This window comes from Rhinoderma darwinii, chromosome 3 (genome assembly GCF_050947455.1).
Source record: "Rhinoderma darwinii isolate aRhiDar2 chromosome 3, aRhiDar2.hap1, whole genome shotgun sequence".
Lineage (NCBI taxonomy): Eukaryota > Metazoa > Chordata > Amphibia > Anura > Rhinodermatidae > Rhinoderma > Rhinoderma darwinii.
Genome location: NC_134689.1, coordinates 415255020 through 415274235, shown reverse-complemented (window position 1 = coordinate 415274235; position 19216 = coordinate 415255020). Strand labels below are relative to the sequence as shown.

Here is a 19216-nt window from a genome sequence, read left to right as displayed (position 1 = left end):
CCTATAACGCTCAACCTTTGAAAGTGCAAGACTAGTGAAAGGTTCTTTCCCATACCGGGAGTCGAACCCAGGCCACCTGGGTGAAAACTAAGAATCCTAACAGCTAGACCATATGTAAGCAGTTACTAAGTAAAATGAGTCATGGACTAAGAAAAAGTGGGAATAAAGAAAATTTATATATATTTTTTCATTTTGCCGCTTTGAGCTTGTCTACAAACATCTGGTGGTTGCCTCGTTAGCGCAGTAGGAAGCGTGTCAGTCTCATAATCTGAAGGTCGTGAGTTTGATCCTCACACGAGGCACTGTTCAGTGAGTTTTTGTCTTCCTCCATTCATGCAGGAAATCGGGTTTTTCTGCCGAAACATTTTTAATATATGAGGAAAGTGTTGTTGATTTCCTTGTCATTTTTGAGTGAGTAGAAGAGATGGGAATGATTTGAGCTTTAAATCCAAAATAGGATCTTGCCTAAAAAGAAACAATATTAAAGCAAAGTCCCAATCAGATTGGGTGAAATAGTCTGATGGTTTCTTATTTATTGGCGAAACTAGTTCATTAAAAAAAGGAAAATTAGCCAAACTGACAGGATAAAGGGGTTGTTGACTTGGAGTGAGAAGGGAACAATAGGAATTATTTGAGTTTCAAGCTCAAATAGGATCTGGTGAAAAGAGGAGGAATGGGTAAACAAAGATAAGTTAGAATTTATGGCCACAAAGAGCACTTTTATCCTATAACGCTCAACCTTTGAAAGTGCAAGACTAGTGAAAGGTTCTTTCCCATACCAGGAGTCAAACCCAGGCCACCTGGGTGAAAACCAGGAATCCTAACCGCTAGACCATATGGAAGCAGTTACTAAGTAAAATGAGTCATGGACTAAGAAAAAGTGGGAATAAAGAAAATTTATATATATTTTTTCATTTTGCCGCTTTGAGCTTGTCTACAAACATCTGGTGGTTGCCTCGTTAGCGCAGTAGGAAGCGTGTCAGTCTCATAATCTGAAGGTCGTGAGTTCGATCCTCACACGAGGCACTGTTCAGTGAGTTTTTGTCTTCCTCCATTCATGCAGGAAATCGGGTTTTTCTGCCGAAACGTTTTTAATATATGAGGAAAGTGTTGTTGATTTCCTTGTCATTTTTGAGTGAGTAGAAGAGATGGGAATGATTTGAGCTTTAAATCCAAAATAGGATTTTGCCTAAAAAGAAACAATATTAAAGCAAAGTCCCAATCAGATTGCGTGAAATAGTCTGATGGTTTCTTATTTATTGGCGAAACTAGTTCATTAAAAAAAGGAAAATTAGCCAAACTGACAGGATAAAGGGGTTGTTGACTTGGAGTGAGAAGGGAACAATAGGAATTATTTGAGTTTCAAGCTCAAATAGGATCTGGTGAAAAGAGGAGGAATGGGTAAACAAAGATAAGTTAGAATTTATGGCCACAAAGAGCACTTTTATCCTATAACGCTCAACCTTTGAAAGTGCAAGACTAGTGAAAGGTTCTTTCCCATACCAGGAGTCAAACCCAGGCCACCTGGGTGAAAACCAGGAATCCTAACCGCTAGACCATATGGAAGCAGTTACTAAGTAAAATGAGTCATGGACTAAGAAAAAGTGGGAATAAAGAAAATTTATATATATTTTTTCATTTTGCCGCTTTGAGCTTGTCTACAAACATCTGGTGGTTGCCTCGTTAGCGCAGTAGGAAGCGTGTCAGTCTCATAATCTGAAGGTCGTGAGTTCGATCCTCACACGAGGCACTGTTCAGTGAGTTTTTGTCTTCCTCCATTCATGCAGGAAATCGGGTTTTTCTGCCGAAACGTTTTTAATATATGAGGAAAGTGTTGTTGATTTCCTTGTCATTTTTGAGTGAGTAGAAGAGATGGGAATGATTTGAGCTTTAAATCCAAAATAGGATTTTGCCTAAAAAGAAACAATATTAAAGCAAAGTCCCAATCAGATTGCGTGAAATAGTCTGATGGTTTCTTATTTATTGGCGAAACTAGTTCATTAAAAAAAGGAAAATTAGCCAAACTGACAGGATAAAGGGGTTGTTGACTTGGAGTGAGAAGGGAACAATAGGAATTATTTGAGTTTCAAGCTCAAATAGGATCTGGTGAAAAGAGGAGGAATGGGTAAACAAAGATAAGTTAGAATTTATGGCCACAAAGAGCACTTTTATCCTATAACGCTCAACCTTTGAAAGTGCAAGACTAGTGAAAGGTTCTTTCCCATACCAGGAGTCGAACCCAGGCCACCTGGGTGAAAACCAGGAATCCTAACCGCTAGACCATATGGGAGCAGTTATTAAGTATAATGAGTCATGGACTAAGAAAAAGTGGGAATAAAGAAAATGTATATATATTTTTTCATTTTGCCGCTCTGAGCTTGTCTACAAACATCTGGTGGTTGCCTCGTTAGCGCAGTAGGAAGCGTGTCAGTCTCATAATCTGAAGGTCGTGAGTTCGATCCTCACACGAGGCACTGTTCAGTGAGTTTTTGTCTTCCTCCATTCATGCAGGAAATCGGGTTTTTCTGCCGAAACGTTTTTAATATATGAGGAAAGTGTTGTTGATTTCCTTGTCATTTTTGAGTGAGTAGAAGAGATGGGAATGATTTGAGCTTTAAATCCAAAATAGGATCTTGCCTAAAAAGAAACAATATTAAAGCAAAGTCCCAATCAGATTGGGTGAAATAGTCTGATGGTTTCTTATTTATTGGCGAAACTAGTTCATTAAAAAAAGGAAAATTAGCCAAACTGACAGGATAAAGGGGTTGTTGACTTGGAGTGAGAAGGGAACAATAGGAATTATTTGAGTTTCAAGCTCAAATAGGATCTGGTGAAAAGAGGAGGAATGGGTAAACAAAGATAAGTTAGAATTTATGGCCACAAAGAGCACTTTTATCCTATAACGCTCAACCTTTGAAAGTGCAAGACTAGTGAAAGGTTCTTTCCCATACCAGGAGTCAAACCCAGGCCACCTGGGTGAAAACCAGGAATCCTAACCGCTAGACCATATGGAAGCAGTTACTAAGTAAAATGAGTCATGGACTAAGAAAAAGTGGGAATAAAGAAAATTTATATATATTTTTTCATTTTGCCGCTTTGAGCTTGTCTACAAACATCTGGTGGTTGCCTCGTTAGCGCAGTAGGAAGCGTGTCAGTCTCATAATCTGAAGGTCGTGAGTTCGATCCTCACACGAGGCACTGTTCAGTGAGTTTTTGTCTTCCTCCATTCATGCAGGAAATCGGGTTTTTCTGCCGAAACGTTTTTAATATATGAGGAAAGTGTTGTTGATTTCCTTGTCATTTTTGAGTGAGTAGAAGAGATGGGAATGATTTGAGCTTTAAATCCAAAATAGGATTTTGCCTAAAAAGAAACAATATTAAAGCAAAGTCCCAATCAGATTGCGTGAAATAGTCTGATGGTTTCTTATTTATTGGCGAAACTAGTTCATTAAAAAAAGGAAAATTAGCCAAACTGACAGGATAAAGGGGTTGTTGACTTGGAGTGAGAAGGGAACAATAGGAATTATTTGAGTTTCAAGCTCAAATAGGATCTGGTGAAAAGAGGAGGAATGGGTAAACAAAGATAAGTTAGAATTTATGGCCACAAAGAGCACTTTTATCCTATAACGCTCAACCTTTGAAAGTGCAAGCCTAGTGAAAGGTTCTTTCCCATACCAGGAGTCGAACCCAGGCCACCTGGGTGAAAACCAGGAATCCTAACCGCTAGACCATATGGGAGCAGTTATTAAGTATAATGAGTCATGGACTAAGAAAAAGTGGGAATAAAGAAAATTTATATATATTTTTTCATTTTGCCGCTTTGAGCTTGTCTACAAACATCTGGTGGTTGCCTCGTTAGCGCAGTAGGAAGCGTGTCAGTCTCATAATCTGAAGGTCGTGAGTTCGATCCTCACACGAGGCACTGTTCAGTGAGTTTTTGTCTTCCTCCATTCATGCAGGAAATCGGGTTTTTCTGCCGAAATGTTTTTAATATATGAGGAAAGTGTTGTTGATTTCCTTGTCATTTTTGAGTGAGTAGAAGAGATGGGAATGATTTGAGCTTTAAATCCAAAATAGGATTTTGCCTAAAAAGAAACAATATTAAAGCAAAGTCCCAATCAGATTGCGTGAAATAGTCTGATGGTTTCTTATTTATTGGCGAAACTAGTTCATTAAAAAAAGGAAAATTAGCCAAACTGACAGGATAAAGGGGTTGTTGACTTGGAGTGAGAAGGGAACAATAGGAATTATTTGAGTTTCAAGCTCAAATAGGATCTGGTGAAAAGAGGAGGAATGGGTAAACAAAGATAAGTTAGAATTTATGGCCACAAAGAGCACTTTTATCCTATAACGCTCAACCTTTGAAAGTGCAAGACTAGTGAAAGGTTCTTTCCCATACCAGGAGTCGAACCCAGGCCACCTGGGTGAAAACCAGGAATCCTAACCGCTAGACCATATGGGAGCAGTTATTAAGTATAATGAGTCATGGACTAAGAAAAAGTGGGAATAAAGAAAATGTATATATATTTTTTCATTTTGCCGCTCTGAGCTTGTCTACAAACATCTGGTGGTTGCCTCGTTAGCGCAGTAGGAAGCGTGTCAGTCTCATAATCTGAAGGTCGTGAGTTCGATCCTCACACGAGGCACTGTTCAGTGAGTTTTTGTCTTCCTCCATTCATGCAGGAAATCGGGTTTTTCTGCCGAAACGTTTTTAATATATGAGGAAAGTGTTGTTGATTTCCTTGTCATTTTTGAGTGAGTAGAAGAGATGGGAATGATTTGAGCTTTAAATCCAAAATAGGATCTTGCCTAAAAAGAAACAATATTAAAGCAAAGTCCCAATCAGATTGGGTGAAATAGTCTGATGGTTTCTTATTTATTGGCGAAACTAGTTCATTAAAAAAAGGAAAATTAGCCAAACTGACAGGATAAAGGGGTTGTTGACTTGGAGTGAGAAGGGAACAATAGGAATTATTTGAGTTTCAAGCTCAAATAGGATCTGGTGAAAAGAGGAGGAATGGGTAAACAAAGATAAGTTAGAATTTATGGCCACAAAGAGCACTTTTATCCTATAACGCTCAACCTTTGAAAGTGCAAGACTAGTGAAAGGTTCTTTCCCATACCGGGAGTCAAACCCAGGCCACCTGGGTGAAAACCAGGAATCCTAACCGCTAGACCATATGGAAGCAGTTACTAAGTAAAATGAGTCATGGACTAAGAAAAAGTGGGAATAAAGAAAATTTATATATATTTTTTCATTTTGCCGCTTTGAGCTTGTCTACAAACATCTGGTGGTTGCCTCGTTAGCGCAGTAGGAAGCGTGTCAGTCTCATAATCTGAAGGTCGTGAGTTCGATCCTCACACGAGGCACTGTTCAGTGAGTTTTTGTCTTCCTCCATTCATGCAGGAAATCTGGTTTTTCTGCCGAAACGTTTTTAATATATGAGGAAAGTGTTGTTGATTTCCTTGTCATTTTTGAGTGAGTAGAAGAGATGGGAATGATTTGAGCTTTAAATCCAAAATAGGATTTTGCCTAAAAAGAAACAATATTAAAGCAAAGTCCCAATCAGATTGGGTGAAATAGTCTGATGGTTTCTTATTTATTGGCGAAACTAGTTCATTAAAAAAAGGAAAATTAGCCAAACTGACAGGATAAAGGGGTTGTTGACTTGGAGTGAGAAGGGAACAATAGGAATTATTTGAGTTTCAAGCTCAAATAGGATCTGGTGAAAAGAGGAGGAATGGGTAAACAAAGATAAGTTAGAATTTATGGCCACAAAGAGCACTTTTATCCTATACGCTCAACCTTTGAAAGTGCAAGACTAGTGAAAGGTTCTTTCCCATACCAGGAGTCGAACCCGGGCCACCTGGGTGAAAACCAGGAATCCTAACCGCTAGACCATATGGGAGCTGTTATTAAGTATAATGAGTCATGGACTAAGAAAAAGTGGGAATAAAGAAAATGTATATATATTTTTTCATTTTGCCGCTTTGAGCTTGTCTACATGCATCTGGTGGTTGCCTCGTTAGCGCAGTAGGAAGCGTGTCAGTCTCATAATCTGAAGGTCGTGAGTTCGATCCTCACACGAGGCACTGTTCAGTGAGTTTTTGTCTTCCTCCATTCATGCAGGAAATCTGGTTTTTCTGCCGAAACGTTTTTAATATATGAGGAAAGTGTTGTTGATTTCCTTGTCATTTTTGAGTGAGTAGAAGAGATGGGAATGATTTGAGCTTTAAATCCAAAATAGGATTTTGCCTAAAAAGAAACAATATTAAAGCAAAGTCCCAATCAGATTGGGTGAAATAGTCTGATGGTTTCTTATTTATTGGCGAAACTAGTTCATTAAAAAAAGGAAAATTAGCCAAACTGACAGGATAAAGGGGTTGTTGACTTGGAGTGAGAAGGGAACAATAGGAATTATTTGAGTTTTCAAGGTCAAATAGGATCTTGTGAAAAGAGGAGGAATGGGTAAACAAAGATAAGTTAGAATTTATGGCCACAAAGAGCACTTTTATCCTATAACGCTCAACCTTTGAAAATGCAAGACTAGTAAAAGGTTATTTCCCATACCAGGAGTCGAACACAGGCCACCTGGGTGAAAACCAGGAATCCTAACCGCTAGACCATATGGAAGCAGTTATTAAGTATAATGAGTCATGGACTAAGAAAAAGTGGGAATAAAGAAAATATATATATATTTTTTCATTTTGCCGCTTTGAGCTTGTCTACAAACATCTGGTGGTTGCCTCGTTAGTGCAGTAGGAAGCGTGTCAGTCTTATAATCTGAAGGTTGTGAGTTCGATCCTCACACGAGGCACTGTTCAGTGAGTTTTTGTCTTCCTCCATTCACGCAGGAAATCGGGTTTTTCTGCCGAAACGTTTTTAATATATGAGGAAAGTGTTGTTGATTTCCTTGTCATTTTTGAGTGAGTAGAAGAGATGGGAATGATTTGAGCTTTAAATCCAAAATAGGATCTTGCCTAAAAAGAAACAATATTAAAGCAAAGTCCCAATCAGATTGGGTGAAATAGTCTGATGGTTTCTTATTTATTGGCGAAACTAGTTCATTAAAAAAAGGAAAATTAGCCAAACTGACAGGATAAAGGGGTTGTTGACTTGGAGTGAGAAGGGAACAATAGGAATTATTTGAGTTTCAAGCTCAAATAGGATCTGGTGAAAAGAGGAGGAATGGGTAAACAAAGATAAGTTAGAATTTATGGCCACAAAGAGCACTTTTATCCTATAACGCTCAACCTTTGAAAGTGCAAGACTAGTGAAAGGTTCTTTCCCATACCGGGAGTCAAACCCAGGCCACCTGGGTGAAAACCAGGAATCCTAACCGCTAGACCATATGGAAGCAGTTACTAAGTAAAATGAGTCATGGACTAAGAAAAAGTGGGAATAAAGAAAATTTATATATATTTTTTCATTTTGCCGCTTTGAGCTTGTCTACAAACATCTGGTGGTTGCCTCGTTAGCGCAGTAGGAAGCGTGTCAGTCTCATAATCTGAAGGTCGTGAGTTCGATCCTCACACGAGGCACTGTTCAGTGAGTTTTTGTCTTCCTCCATTCATGCAGGAAATCTGGTTTTTCTGCCGAAACGTTTTTAATATATGAGGAAAGTGTTGTTGATTTCCTTGTCATTTTTGAGTGAGTAGAAGAGATGGGAATGATTTGAGCTTTAAATCCAAAATAGGATTTTGCCTAAAAAGAAACAATATTAAAGCAAAGTCCCAATCAGATTGGGTGAAATAGTCTGATGGTTTCTTATTTATTGGCGAAACTAGTTCATTAAAAAAAGGAAAATTAGCCAAACTGACAGGATAAAGGGGTTGTTGACTTGGAGTGAGAAGGGAACAATAGGAATTATTTGAGTTTCAAGCTCAAATAGGATCTGGTGAAAAGAGGAGGAATGGGTAAACAAAGATAAGTTAGAATTTATGGCCACAAAGAGCACTTTTATCCTATACGCTCAACCTTTGAAAGTGCAAGACTAGTGAAAGGTTCTTTCCCATACCAGGAGTCGAACCCGGGCCACCTGGGTGAAAACCAGGAATCCTAACCGCTAGACCATATGGGAGCTGTTATTAAGTATAATGAGTCATGGACTAAGAAAAAGTGGGAATAAAGAAAATGTATATATATTTTTTCATTTTGCCGCTTTGAGCTTGTCTACATGCATCTGGTGGTTGCCTCGTTAGCGCAGTAGGAAGCGTGTCAGTCTCATAATCTGAAGGTCGTGAGTTCGATCCTCACACGAGGCACTGTTCAGTGAGTTTTTGTCTTCCTCCATTCATGCAGGAAATCTGGTTTTTCTGCCGAAACGTTTTTAATATATGAGGAAAGTGTTGTTGATTTCCTTGTCATTTTTGAGTGAGTAGAAGAGATGGGAATGATTTGAGCTTTAAATCCAAAATAGGATTTTGCCTAAAAAGAAACAATATTAAAGCAAAGTCCCAATCAGATTGGGTGAAATAGTCTGATGGTTTCTTATTTATTGGCGAAACTAGTTCATTAAAAAAAGGAAAATTAGCCAAACTGACAGGATAAAGGGGTTGTTGACTTGGAGTGAGAAGGGAACAATAGGAATTATTTGAGTTTTCAAGGTCAAATAGGATCTTGTGAAAAGAGGAGGAATGGGTAAACAAAGATAAGTTAGAATTTATGGCCACAAAGAGCACTTTTATCCTATAACGCTCAACCTTTGAAAATGCAAGACTAGTAAAAGGTTATTTCCCATACCGGGAGTCGAACACAGGCCACCTGGGTGAAAACCAGGAATCCTAACCGCTAGACCATATGGAAGCAGTTATTAAGTATAATGAGTCATGGACTAAGAAAAAGTGGGAATAAAGAAAATATATATATATTTTTTCATTTTGCCGCTTTGAGCTTGTCTACAAACATCTGGTGGTTGCCTCGTTAGTGCAGTAGGAAGCGTGTCAGTCTTATAATCTGAAGGTTGTGAGTTCGATCCTCACACGAGGCACTGTTCAGTGAGTTTTTGTCTTCCTCCATTCACGCAGGAAATCGGGTTTTTCTGCCGAAACGTTTTTAATATATGAGGAAAGTGTTGTTGATTTCCTTATCATTTTTGAGTGAGTAGAAGATATGGGAATGATTTGAGCTTTAAATCCAAAATAGGATCTTGCCTAAAAAGAAACAATATTAAAGCAAAGTCCCAATCAGATTGGGTGAAATAGTCTGATGGTTTCTTATTTATTGGCGAAACTAGTTCATTAAAAAAAGGAAAATTAGCCAAACTGACAGGATAAAGGGGTTGTTGACTTGGAGTGAGAAGGGAACAATAGGAATTATTTGAGTTTTCAAGCTCAAATAGGATCTGGTGAAAAGAGGAGGAATGGGTAAACAAAGATAAGTTTGAATTTATGGCCACAAAGAGCACTTTTATCCTATAACGCTCAACCTTTGAAAATGCCAGACTAGTGAAAGGTTCTTTCCCATACCAGGAGTCAAACCCAGGCCACCTGGGTGAAAAACAGGAATCCTAACCGCTAGACCATATGGGAGCAGTTATTAAGTATAATGAGTCATGGACTAAGAAAAAGTGGGAATAAAGAAAATGTATATATATTTTTTCATTTTGCCGCTTTGAGCTTGTCTACAAACATCTGGTGGTTGCCTCGTTAGCGCAGTAGGAAGCGTGTCAGTCTCATAATCTGAAGGTTGTGAGTTCGATCCTCACACGAGGCACTGTTCAGTGAGTTTTTGTCTTCCTCCATTCATGCAGGAAATCTGGTTTTTCTGCCGAAACGTTTTTAATATATGAGGAAAGTGTTGTTGATTTCCTTGTCATTTTTGAGTGAGTAGAAGAGATGGGAATGATTTGAGCTTTAAATCCAAAATAGGATCTTGCCTAAAAAGAAACAATATTAAAGCAAAGTCCCAATCAGATTGGGTAAAATAGTCTGATGGTTTCTTATTTATTGGCGAAACTAGTTCATTAAAAAAAGGAAAATTAGCCAAACTGACAGGATAAAGGGGTTGTTGACTTGGAGTGAGAAGGGAACAATAGGAATTATTTGAGTTTTCAAGCTCAAATAGGATCTGGTGAAAAGAGGAGGAATGGGTAAACAAAGATAAGTTAGAATTTATGGCCACAAAGAGCACTTTTATCCTATACGCTCAACCTTTGAAAGTGCAAGACTAGTGAAAGGTTCTTTCCCATACCAGGAGTCGAACCCGGGCCACCTGGGTGAAAACCAGGAATCCTAACCGCTGGACCATATGGGAGCTGTTATTAAGTATAATGAGTCATGGACTAAGAAAAAGTGGGAATAAAGAAAATATATATATATTTTTTCATTTTGCCGCTTTGAGCTTGTCTACAAACATCTGGTGGTTGCCTCGTTAGCGCAGTAGGAAGCGTGTCAGTCTTATAATCTGAAGGTTGTGAGTTCGATCCTCACACGAGGCACTGTTCAGTGAGATTTTGTCTTCCTCCATTCACGCAGGAAATCGGGTTTTTCTGCCGAAACGTTTTTAATATATGAGGAAAGTGTTGTTGATTTCCTTATCATTTTTGAGTGAGTAGAAGAGATGGGAATGATTTGAGCTTTAAATCCAAAATAGGATCTTGCCTAAAAAGAAACAATATTAAAGCAAAGTCCCAATCAGATTGGGTGAAATAGTCTGATGGTTTCTTATTTATTGGCGAAACTAGTTCATTAAAAAAAGGAAAATTAGCCAAACTGACAGGATAAATGGGTTGTTGACTTGGAGTGAGAAGGGAACAATAGGAATTATTTGAGTTTTCAAGGTCAAATAGGATCTGGTGAAAAGAGGAGGAATGGGTAAACAAAGATAAGTTAGAATTTATGGCCACAAAGAGCACTTTTATCCTATAACGCTCAACCTTTGAAAATGCAAGACTAGTAAAAGGTTCTTCCCCATACCAGGAGCCGAACCCAGGCCACCTGGGTGAAAACCAGGAATCCTAACCGCTAGACCATATGGAAGCAGTCATTAAGTAAAATGAGTTATGGACTAAGAAAAAGTGGGAATAAAGAAAATGTATATATATTTTTTCGATCCTCACACGAGGCACTGTTCAGTGAGTTTTTGTCTTCCTCCATTCACGCAGGAAATCGGGTTTTTCTGCCGAAACGTTTTTAATATATGAGGAAAGTGTTGTTGATTTCCTTGTCATTTTTGAGTGAGTAGAAGAGATGGGAATGATTTGAGCTTTAAATCCAAAATAGGATCTTGCCTAAAAAGAAACAATATTAAAGCAAATTCCCAATCAGATTGGGTGAAATAGTCTGATGGTTTCTTATTTATTGGCGAAACTAGTTCATTAAAAAAAGGAAAATGAGCCAAACTGACAGGATAAAGGGGTTGTTGACTTGGAGTGAGAAGGGAACAATAGGAATTATTTGAGTTTTCAAGCTCAAATAGGATCTGGTGAAAAGAGGAGGAATGGGTAAACAAAGATAAGTTAGAATTTATGGCCACAAAGAGCACTTTTTTCCTATAACGCTCAACCTTTGAAAATGCAAGACTAGTAAAAGGTTCTTTCCCATACCGGGAGTCGAACCCAGGCCACCTGGGTAAAAACCAGGAATCCTAACCGCTAGACCATATGGGAGCTGTTATTAAGTAAAATGAGTCATGGACTAAGAAAAAGTGGGAATAAAGAAAATATATATATATATTTTCATTTTGCCGCTTTGAGCTTGTCTATATACATCTGGTGGTTGCCTCGTTAGCGCAGTAGGAAGCGTGTCAGTCTCATAATCTGAAGGTTGCGAGTTCGATCCTCACACGAGGCACTGTTCAGTGAGTTTTTGTCTTCCTCCATTCACGCAGGAAATCGGGTTTTTCTGCCGAAACGTTTTTAATATATGAGGAAAGTGTTGTTGATTTCCTTGTCATTTTTGAGTGAGTAGAAGAGATGGGAATGATTTGAGCTTTAAATCCAAAATAGGATCTTGCCTAAAAAGAAACAATATTAAAGCAAAGTCCCAATCAGATTGGGTGAAATAGTCTGATGGTTTCTTATTTATTGGCGAAACTAGTTCATTAAAAAAAGGAAAATGAGCCAAACTGACAGGATAAAGGGGTTGTTGACTTGGAGTGAGAAGGGAACAATAGGAATTATTTGAGTTTTCAAGGTCAAATAGGATCTTGTGAAAAGAGGAGGAATGGGTAAACAAAGATAAGTTAGAATTTATGGCCACAAAGAGCACTTTTATCCTATAACGCTCAACCTTTGAAAATGCAAGACTAGTAAAAGGTTCTTCCCCATACCAGGAGCCGAACCCAGAACACCTGGGTGAAAACCAGGAATCCTAACCGCTAGACCATATGGAAGCAGTTATTAAGTAAAATGAGTTATGGACTAAGAAAAAGTGGGAATAAAGATAATGTATATATATTTTTTCATTTTGCCGCTTTGAGCTTGTCTACAAACATCTGGTGGTTGCCTCGTTAGCGCAGTAGGAAGCGTGTCAGTCTCATAATCTGAAGGTCGTGAGTTCGATCCTCACACGAGGCACTATTCAGTGAGTTTTTGTCTTCCTCCATTCATGCAGGAAATCGGGTTTTTCTGCCGAAACGTTTTTAATATACGAGGAAAGGTCAAAGTCGACCTCCCACAATAATCAAGAGGGCATAGCTTCTGTGACTGCATGATCACCAAGATGTACAATTATTTTCTATTGCGGTTATATAACAAAAGCTAGAACCCTGCATTTAGAAAGGGAAAATACTATTACCAACTCAATGGGAAAAAACTGGGAAATAAATTTATGAATTTCAGTTGACTGAAAAGTTAAGGGTAGTAACCAGTGTCAGGCAGCTACTGCCAAGGCAAAAAGACTGTAAATTAGTTTCCATTTGGATAATCTACAATGTGGATCATACTAATTTCCAAGGTCTGTCTGTACTGAACACCCTACGAGCTGCAAGTAGAGCCAGTGTTTGCATTACATGCCATAAAAAGACCCTTTAAATTTGTGGATTTTATATGCCCTCAATTCCATTCGTTTAATTATCTCTACGAGAGAATATTATAAAAAACATTTGTGTTGCTAAATCGTGTTTATGGCGTACAACAAGCACTATCAATACTATACTCATTGAAAAGGTACTACACTCAGAAGGAAGTAAACTGTGGCAAGGTCCCACCGAGAGTTGAACTCGGTTTGCTAGATTCAAAGTCCAGAGTGCTAACCATTACACCATGGCACCCTTGACAATAGAGTGAGGTTTGGATATTTCTACTAAACAGGCAGTACGTGTAATTACAATAAAGGGTCGGCTATCAATCAAAGTCGACCTCCCACAATAATCAAGAGGGCATAGCTTCTGTGCCTGCATGATCACCAAGATGTACAATTATTTTCTATTGCGGTTATATAACAAAAGCTAGAACCCTGCATTTAGAAAGGGAAAATACTATTACCAACTCAATGGGAAAAAACTGGGAAATAAATTTATGAATTTCAGTTGACTGAAAAGTTAACGGTAGTAACCAGTGTCAGGCAGCTACTGCCAAGGCAGAAAGACTGTAAATTAGTTTCCATTTGGATAATCTACAATGTGGATCATACTAATTTCCAAGGTCTGTCTGTACTGAACACCCTACGAGCTGCAAGTAGAGCCAGTGTTTGCATTACATGCCATAAAAAGACCCTTTAAATTTGTTGATTTTATATGCCCTCAATTCCATTCGTTTAATTATCTCTACGAGAGAATATTATAAAAAACATTTGTGTTGCTAAATCGTGTTTATGGCGTACAACAAGCACTATCAATACAATACTCATTGAAAAGTGACTACACTCAGAAGGAAGTAAACTGTGGCAAGGTCCCACCGAGAGTTGAACTCGGATTGCTGGATTCAAAGTCCAGAGTGATAACCATTACACCATGGAACCCTTGACAATAGAGGGAGGTTTGGATATTTCTACTAAACAGGCAGTACGTGTAATTACAATAAAGGGTCGGCTATCAATCAAAGTCGACCTCACACAATAATCAAGAGGGCATAGCTTCTATGCCTGCATGATCACCAAGATGTACAATTATTTTCTATTGCGGTTATATAACAAAAGCTAGAACCCTGCATTTAGAAAGGGAAAATACTATTACCAACTCAATGGGAAAAAACTGGGAAATAAATTTATGAATTTCAGTTGACTGAAAAGTTAACGGTAGTAACCAGTGTCAGGCAGCTACTGCCAAGGCAGAAAGACTGTAAATTAGTTTCCATTTGGATAATGTACAATGTGGATCATACTAATTTCCAAGGTCTGTCTGTACTGAACACCCTACGAGCTGTAAGTAGAGCCAGTGTTTGCATTACATGCCATAAAAAGACCCTTTAAATTTGTTGATTTTATATGCCCTCAATTCCATTCGTTTAATTATCTCTACGAGAGAATATTATAAAAAACATTTGTGTTGCTAAATCGTGTTTATGGCGTACAACAAGCACTATCAATACAATACTCATTGAAAAGGTACTACACTCAGAAGGAAGTAAACTGTGGCAAGGTCCCACCGAGAGTTGAACTCGGATTGCTGGATTCAAAGTCCAGAGTGCTAACCATTACACCATGAAACCCTTGACAATAGAAGGAGGTTTGGATATTTCTACTAAACAGGCAGTACGTGTAATTACAATAAAGGGTCGGCTATCAATCAAAGTCGACCTCCCACAATAATCAAGAGGGCATAGCTTCTGTGCCTGCATGATCACCAAGATGTACAATTATTTTCTATTGCGGTTATATAACAAAAGCTAGAACCCTGCATTTAGAAAGGGAAAATACTATTACCAACTCAATGGGAAAAAACTGGGAAATAAATTTATGAATTTCAGTTGACTGAAAAGTTATGGGTAGTAACCAGTGTCAGGCAGCTACTGCCAAGGCAAAAAGACTGTAAATTAGTTTCCATTTGGATAATGTACAATGTGGATCATACTAATTTCCAAGGTCTGTCTGTACTGAACACCCTACGAGCTGCAAGTAGAGCCAGTGTTTGCATTACATGCCATAAAAAGACCCTTTAAATTTGTTGATTTTATATGCCCTCAATTCCATTCGTTTAATTATCTCTACGAGAGAATATTATAAAAAACATTTGTGTTGCTAAATCGTGTTTATGGCGTACAACAAGCACTATCAATACAATACTCATTGAAAAGGTACTACACTCAGAAGGAAGTAAACTGTGGCAAGGTCCCACCGAGAGTTGAACTCGGATTGCTGGATTCAAAGTCCAGAGTGATAACCATTACACCATGGAACCCTTGACAATAGAGGGAGGTTTGGATATTTCTACTAAACAGGCAGTACGTGTAATTACAATAAAGGGTCGGCTATCAATCAAAGTCGACCTCCCACAATAATCAAGAGGGCATAGCTTCTGTGCCTGCATGATCACCAAGATGTACAATTATTTTCTATTGCGGTTATATAACAAAAGCTAGAACCCTGCATTTAGAAAGGGAAAATACTATTACCAACTCAATGGGAAAAAACTGGGAAATAAATTTATGAATTTCAGTTGACTGAAAAGTTAAGGGTAGTAACCAGTGTCAGGCAGCTACTGCCAAGGCAAAAAGACTGTAAATTAGTTTCCATTTGGATAATCTACAATGTGGATCATACTAATTTCCAAGGTCTGTCTGTACTGAACACCCTACGAGCTGCAAGTAGAGCCAGTGTTTGCATTACATGCCATAAAAAGACCCTTTAAATTTGTTGATTTTATATGCCCTCAATTCCATTCGTTTAATTATCTCTACGAGAGAATATTATAAAAAACATTTGTGTTGCTAAATCGTGTTTATGGCGTACAACAAGCACTATCAATACAATACTCATTGAAAAGGTACTACACTCAGAAGGAAGTAAACTGTGGCAAGGTCCCACCAAGAGTTGAACTCGGATTGCTGGATTCAAAGTCCAGAGTGATAACCATTACACCATGGAACCCTTGACAATAGAGGGAGGTTTGGATATTTCTACTAAACAGGCAGTACGTGTAATTACAATAAAGGGTCGGCTATCAATCAAAGTCGACCTCCCACAATAATCAAGAGGGCATAGCTTCTGTGCCTGCATGATCACCAAGATGTACAATTATTTTCTATTGCGGTTATATAACAAAAGCTAGAACCCTGCATTTAGAAAGGGAAAATACTATTACCAACTCAATGGGAAAAAACTGGGAAATAAATTTATGAATTTCAGTTGACTGAAAAGTTAAGGGTAGTAACCAGTGTCAGGCAGCTACTGCCAAGGCAAAAAGACTGTAAATTAGTTTCCATTTGGATAATCTACAATGTGGATCATACTAATTTCCAAGGTCTGTCTGTACTGAACACCCTACGAGCTGCAAGTAGAGCCAGTGTTTGCATTGCATGCCATAAAAAGACCCTTTAAATTTGTTGATTTTATATGCCCTCAATTCCATTCGTTTAATTATCTCTACGAGAGAATATTATAAAAAACATTTGTGTTGCTAAATCGTGTTTATGGCGTACAACAAGCACTATCAATACAATACTCATTGAAAAGGTACTACACTCAGAAGGAAGTAAACTGTGGCAAGGTCCCACCGAGAGTTGAACTCGGATTGCTGGATTCAAAGTCCAGAGTGATAACCATTACACCATGGAACCCTTGACAATAGAGGGAGGTTTGGATATTTCTACTAAACAGGCAGTACGTGTAATTACAATAAAGGGTCGGCTATCAATCAAAGTCGACCTCCCACAATAATCAAGAGGGCATAGCTTCTGTGCCTGCATGATCACCAAGATGTACAATTATTTTCTATTGCGGTTATATAACAAAAGCTAGAACCCTGCATTTAGAAAGGGAAAATACTATTACCAACTCAATGGGAAAAAACTGGGAAATAAATTTATGAATTTCAGTTGACTGAAAAGTTAACGGTAGTAACCAGTGTCAGGCAGCTACTGCCAAGGCAAAAAGACTGTAAATTAGTTTCCATTTGGATAATCTACAATGTGGATCATACTAATTTCCAAGGTCTGTCTGTACTGAACACCCTACGAGCTGCAAGTAGAGCCAGTGTTTGCATTACATGCCATAAAAAGACCCTTTAAATTTGTTGATTTTATATGCCCTCAATTCCATTCGTTTAATTATCTCTACGAGAGAATATTATAAAAAACATTTGTGTTGCTAAATCGTGTTTATGGCGTACAACAAGCACTATCAATACAATACTCATTGAATAGGTACTACACTCAGAAGGAAGTAAACTGTGGCAAGGTCCCACCGAGAGTTGAACTCGGATTGCTGGATTCAAAGTCCAGAGTGCTAACCATTACACCATGGAACCTTTGACAATAGAGTGAGGTTTGGATATTTCTACTAAACAGGCAGTACGTGTAATTACAATAAAGGGTCGGCTATCAATCAAAGTCGACCTCCCACAATAATCAAGAGGGCATAGCTTCTGTGCCTGCATGATCAACAAGATGTACAATTATTTTCTATTGCGGTTATATAACAAAAGCTAGAACCCTGCATTTAGAAAGGGAAAATACTATTACCAACTCAATGGGAAAAAACTGGGAAATAAATTTATGAATTTCAGTTGACTGAAAAGTTAAGGGTAGTAACCAGTGTCAGGCAGCTACTGCCAAGGCAAAAAGACTGTAAATTAGTTTCCATTTGGATAATCTACAATGTGGATCATACTAATTTCCAAGGTCTGTCTGTACTGAACACCCTACGAGCTGCAAGTAGAGCCAGTGTTTGCATTACATGCCATAAAAAGACCCTTTAAATTTGTTGATTTTATATGCCCTCAATTCCATTCGTTTAATTATCTCTATGAGAGAATATTATAAAAAACATTTGTGTTGCTAAATCGTGTTTATGGCATACAACAAGCACTATCAATACAATACTCATTGAAAAGGTACTACACTCAGAAGGAAGTAAACTGTGGCAAGGTCCCACCGAGAGTTGAACTCGGATTACTGGATTCAAAGTCCAGAGTGCTAACCATTACACCATGGAACCCTTGACAATAGAGTGAGGTTTGGATATTTCTACTAAACAGGCAGTACGTGTAATTACAATAAAGGGTCGGCTATCAATCAAAGTCGACCTCCCACAATAATCAAGAGGGCATAGCTTCTGTGCCTGCATGATCACCAAGATGTACAATTATTTTCTATTGCGGTTATATAACAAAAGCTAGAACCCTGCATTTAGAAAGGGAAAATACTATTACCAACTCAATTAGAAAAAACTGGGAAATAAATTTATGAATTTCAGTTGACTGAAAAGTTAAGGGTAGTAACCAGTGTCAGGCAGCTACTGCCAAGGCAAAAAGACTGTAAATTAGTTTCCATTTGGATAATCTACAATGTGGATCATACTAATATCCAAGGTCTGTCTGTACTGAACACCCTACGAGCTGGAAGTGGAGCCAGTGTTTGCATTACGTGCCATAAAAAGACCCTTTAAATTTGTTGATTTTATAAGCCCTCAATTACATTGGTTTAATTATCTGTACGAGAGAATATTATAAAAAACATTTGTGTTGCTAAATCGTGTTTATGGCATACAACAAGCACTATCAATACAATACCTCATTGAAAAGGTACTACACTCAGAAGGAAGTAAACTGTGGCAAGGTCCCACCGAGAGTTGAACTCGGATTGCTGGATTCAAAGTCCAGAGTGATAACCATTACACCATGGAACCCTTGACAATAGAGGGAGGTTTGGATATTTCTACTAAACAGGCAGTACGTGTAATTACAATAAAGGGTCGGCTATCAATCAAAGTCGACCTCCCACAATAATCAAGAAGGCATAGCTTCTGTGCCTGCATGATCACCAAGATGTACAATTATTTTCTATTGCGGTTATATAACAAAAACTAGAACCCTGCATTTAGAAAGGGAAAATACTATTACCAACTCAATGGTAAAAAACTGGGAAATAAATTTATGAATTTCAGTTGACTGAAAAGTTAATGGTAGTAACCAGTGTCAGGCAGCTACTGCCAAGGCAAAAAGACTGTAAATTAGTTTCCATTTGGATAATCTACAATGTGGATCATACTAATTTCCAAGGTCTGTCTGTACTGAACACCCTACGAGCTGCAAGTAGAGCCAGTGTTTGCATTGCATGCCATAAAAAGACCCTTTAAATTTGTTGATTTTATATGCCCTCAATTCCATTCGTTTAAT

The 19216-nt window shown here is 38.2% G+C and overlaps 26 non-coding genes across 26 annotated transcripts; 15 read left to right on the top strand and 11 right to left on the bottom strand.

Annotated features, from left to right (window-relative positions):
• The first annotated feature begins 953 nt into the window (after positions 1-953).
• Positions 954-1026, top strand: TRNAM-CAU (transfer RNA methionine (anticodon CAU)). Its single transcript has one exon. It is a non-coding gene; the product is annotated as a tRNA-Met (tRNA).
• A 651-nt stretch (positions 1027-1677) lies between these two features.
• On the top strand, positions 1678-1750 carry TRNAM-CAU (transfer RNA methionine (anticodon CAU)). Its single transcript has one exon. It is a non-coding gene; the product is annotated as a tRNA-Met (tRNA).
• A 651-nt stretch (positions 1751-2401) lies between these two features.
• On the top strand, positions 2402-2474 carry TRNAM-CAU (transfer RNA methionine (anticodon CAU)). Its single transcript has one exon. It is a non-coding gene; the product is annotated as a tRNA-Met (tRNA).
• Positions 2475-3125: 651 nt separating this feature from the next.
• Positions 3126-3198, top strand: TRNAM-CAU (transfer RNA methionine (anticodon CAU)). The gene has a single exon. It is a non-coding gene; the product is annotated as a tRNA-Met (tRNA).
• A 651-nt stretch (positions 3199-3849) lies between these two features.
• Positions 3850-3922, top strand: TRNAM-CAU (transfer RNA methionine (anticodon CAU)). Its single transcript has one exon. It is a non-coding gene; the product is annotated as a tRNA-Met (tRNA).
• A 651-nt stretch (positions 3923-4573) lies between these two features.
• TRNAM-CAU (transfer RNA methionine (anticodon CAU)) lies at positions 4574-4646 on the top strand. The gene has a single exon. It is a non-coding gene; the product is annotated as a tRNA-Met (tRNA).
• Positions 4647-5297: 651 nt separating this feature from the next.
• TRNAM-CAU (transfer RNA methionine (anticodon CAU)) lies at positions 5298-5370 on the top strand. The gene has a single exon. It is a non-coding gene; the product is annotated as a tRNA-Met (tRNA).
• Positions 5371-5837: 467 nt separating this feature from the next.
• Positions 5838-5909, bottom strand: TRNAE-UUC (transfer RNA glutamic acid (anticodon UUC)). Its single transcript has one exon. It is a non-coding gene; the product is annotated as a tRNA-Glu (tRNA).
• Positions 5910-6020: 111 nt separating this feature from the next.
• TRNAM-CAU (transfer RNA methionine (anticodon CAU)) lies at positions 6021-6093 on the top strand. The gene has a single exon. It is a non-coding gene; the product is annotated as a tRNA-Met (tRNA).
• Positions 6094-6745: 652 nt separating this feature from the next.
• Positions 6746-6818, top strand: TRNAI-UAU (transfer RNA isoleucine (anticodon UAU)). The gene has a single exon. It is a non-coding gene; the product is annotated as a tRNA-Ile (tRNA).
• A 651-nt stretch (positions 6819-7469) lies between these two features.
• On the top strand, positions 7470-7542 carry TRNAM-CAU (transfer RNA methionine (anticodon CAU)). Its single transcript has one exon. It is a non-coding gene; the product is annotated as a tRNA-Met (tRNA).
• Positions 7543-8009: 467 nt separating this feature from the next.
• TRNAE-UUC (transfer RNA glutamic acid (anticodon UUC)) lies at positions 8010-8081 on the bottom strand. Its single transcript has one exon. It is a non-coding gene; the product is annotated as a tRNA-Glu (tRNA).
• Positions 8082-8192: 111 nt separating this feature from the next.
• Positions 8193-8265, top strand: TRNAM-CAU (transfer RNA methionine (anticodon CAU)). Its single transcript has one exon. It is a non-coding gene; the product is annotated as a tRNA-Met (tRNA).
• Positions 8266-8917: 652 nt separating this feature from the next.
• Positions 8918-8990, top strand: TRNAI-UAU (transfer RNA isoleucine (anticodon UAU)). Its single transcript has one exon. It is a non-coding gene; the product is annotated as a tRNA-Ile (tRNA).
• A 652-nt stretch (positions 8991-9642) lies between these two features.
• Positions 9643-9715, top strand: TRNAM-CAU (transfer RNA methionine (anticodon CAU)). Its single transcript has one exon. It is a non-coding gene; the product is annotated as a tRNA-Met (tRNA).
• Positions 9716-10183: 468 nt separating this feature from the next.
• On the bottom strand, positions 10184-10255 carry TRNAE-UUC (transfer RNA glutamic acid (anticodon UUC)). The gene has a single exon. It is a non-coding gene; the product is annotated as a tRNA-Glu (tRNA).
• A 111-nt stretch (positions 10256-10366) lies between these two features.
• Positions 10367-10439, top strand: TRNAI-UAU (transfer RNA isoleucine (anticodon UAU)). Its single transcript has one exon. It is a non-coding gene; the product is annotated as a tRNA-Ile (tRNA).
• A 2006-nt stretch (positions 10440-12445) lies between these two features.
• On the top strand, positions 12446-12518 carry TRNAM-CAU (transfer RNA methionine (anticodon CAU)). Its single transcript has one exon. It is a non-coding gene; the product is annotated as a tRNA-Met (tRNA).
• Positions 12519-13830: 1312 nt separating this feature from the next.
• TRNAQ-UUG (transfer RNA glutamine (anticodon UUG)) lies at positions 13831-13902 on the bottom strand. The gene has a single exon. It is a non-coding gene; the product is annotated as a tRNA-Gln (tRNA).
• A 617-nt stretch (positions 13903-14519) lies between these two features.
• TRNAQ-UUG (transfer RNA glutamine (anticodon UUG)) lies at positions 14520-14591 on the bottom strand. Its single transcript has one exon. It is a non-coding gene; the product is annotated as a tRNA-Gln (tRNA).
• Positions 14592-15208: 617 nt separating this feature from the next.
• Positions 15209-15280, bottom strand: TRNAQ-UUG (transfer RNA glutamine (anticodon UUG)). Its single transcript has one exon. It is a non-coding gene; the product is annotated as a tRNA-Gln (tRNA).
• A 617-nt stretch (positions 15281-15897) lies between these two features.
• Positions 15898-15969, bottom strand: TRNAQ-UUG (transfer RNA glutamine (anticodon UUG)). Its single transcript has one exon. It is a non-coding gene; the product is annotated as a tRNA-Gln (tRNA).
• A 617-nt stretch (positions 15970-16586) lies between these two features.
• On the bottom strand, positions 16587-16658 carry TRNAQ-UUG (transfer RNA glutamine (anticodon UUG)). The gene has a single exon. It is a non-coding gene; the product is annotated as a tRNA-Gln (tRNA).
• A 617-nt stretch (positions 16659-17275) lies between these two features.
• On the bottom strand, positions 17276-17347 carry TRNAQ-UUG (transfer RNA glutamine (anticodon UUG)). Its single transcript has one exon. It is a non-coding gene; the product is annotated as a tRNA-Gln (tRNA).
• Positions 17348-17964: 617 nt separating this feature from the next.
• TRNAQ-UUG (transfer RNA glutamine (anticodon UUG)) lies at positions 17965-18036 on the bottom strand. Its single transcript has one exon. It is a non-coding gene; the product is annotated as a tRNA-Gln (tRNA).
• A 618-nt stretch (positions 18037-18654) lies between these two features.
• Positions 18655-18726, bottom strand: TRNAQ-UUG (transfer RNA glutamine (anticodon UUG)). Its single transcript has one exon. It is a non-coding gene; the product is annotated as a tRNA-Gln (tRNA).
• Between the last annotated feature and the right edge of the window lie 490 nt (positions 18727-19216).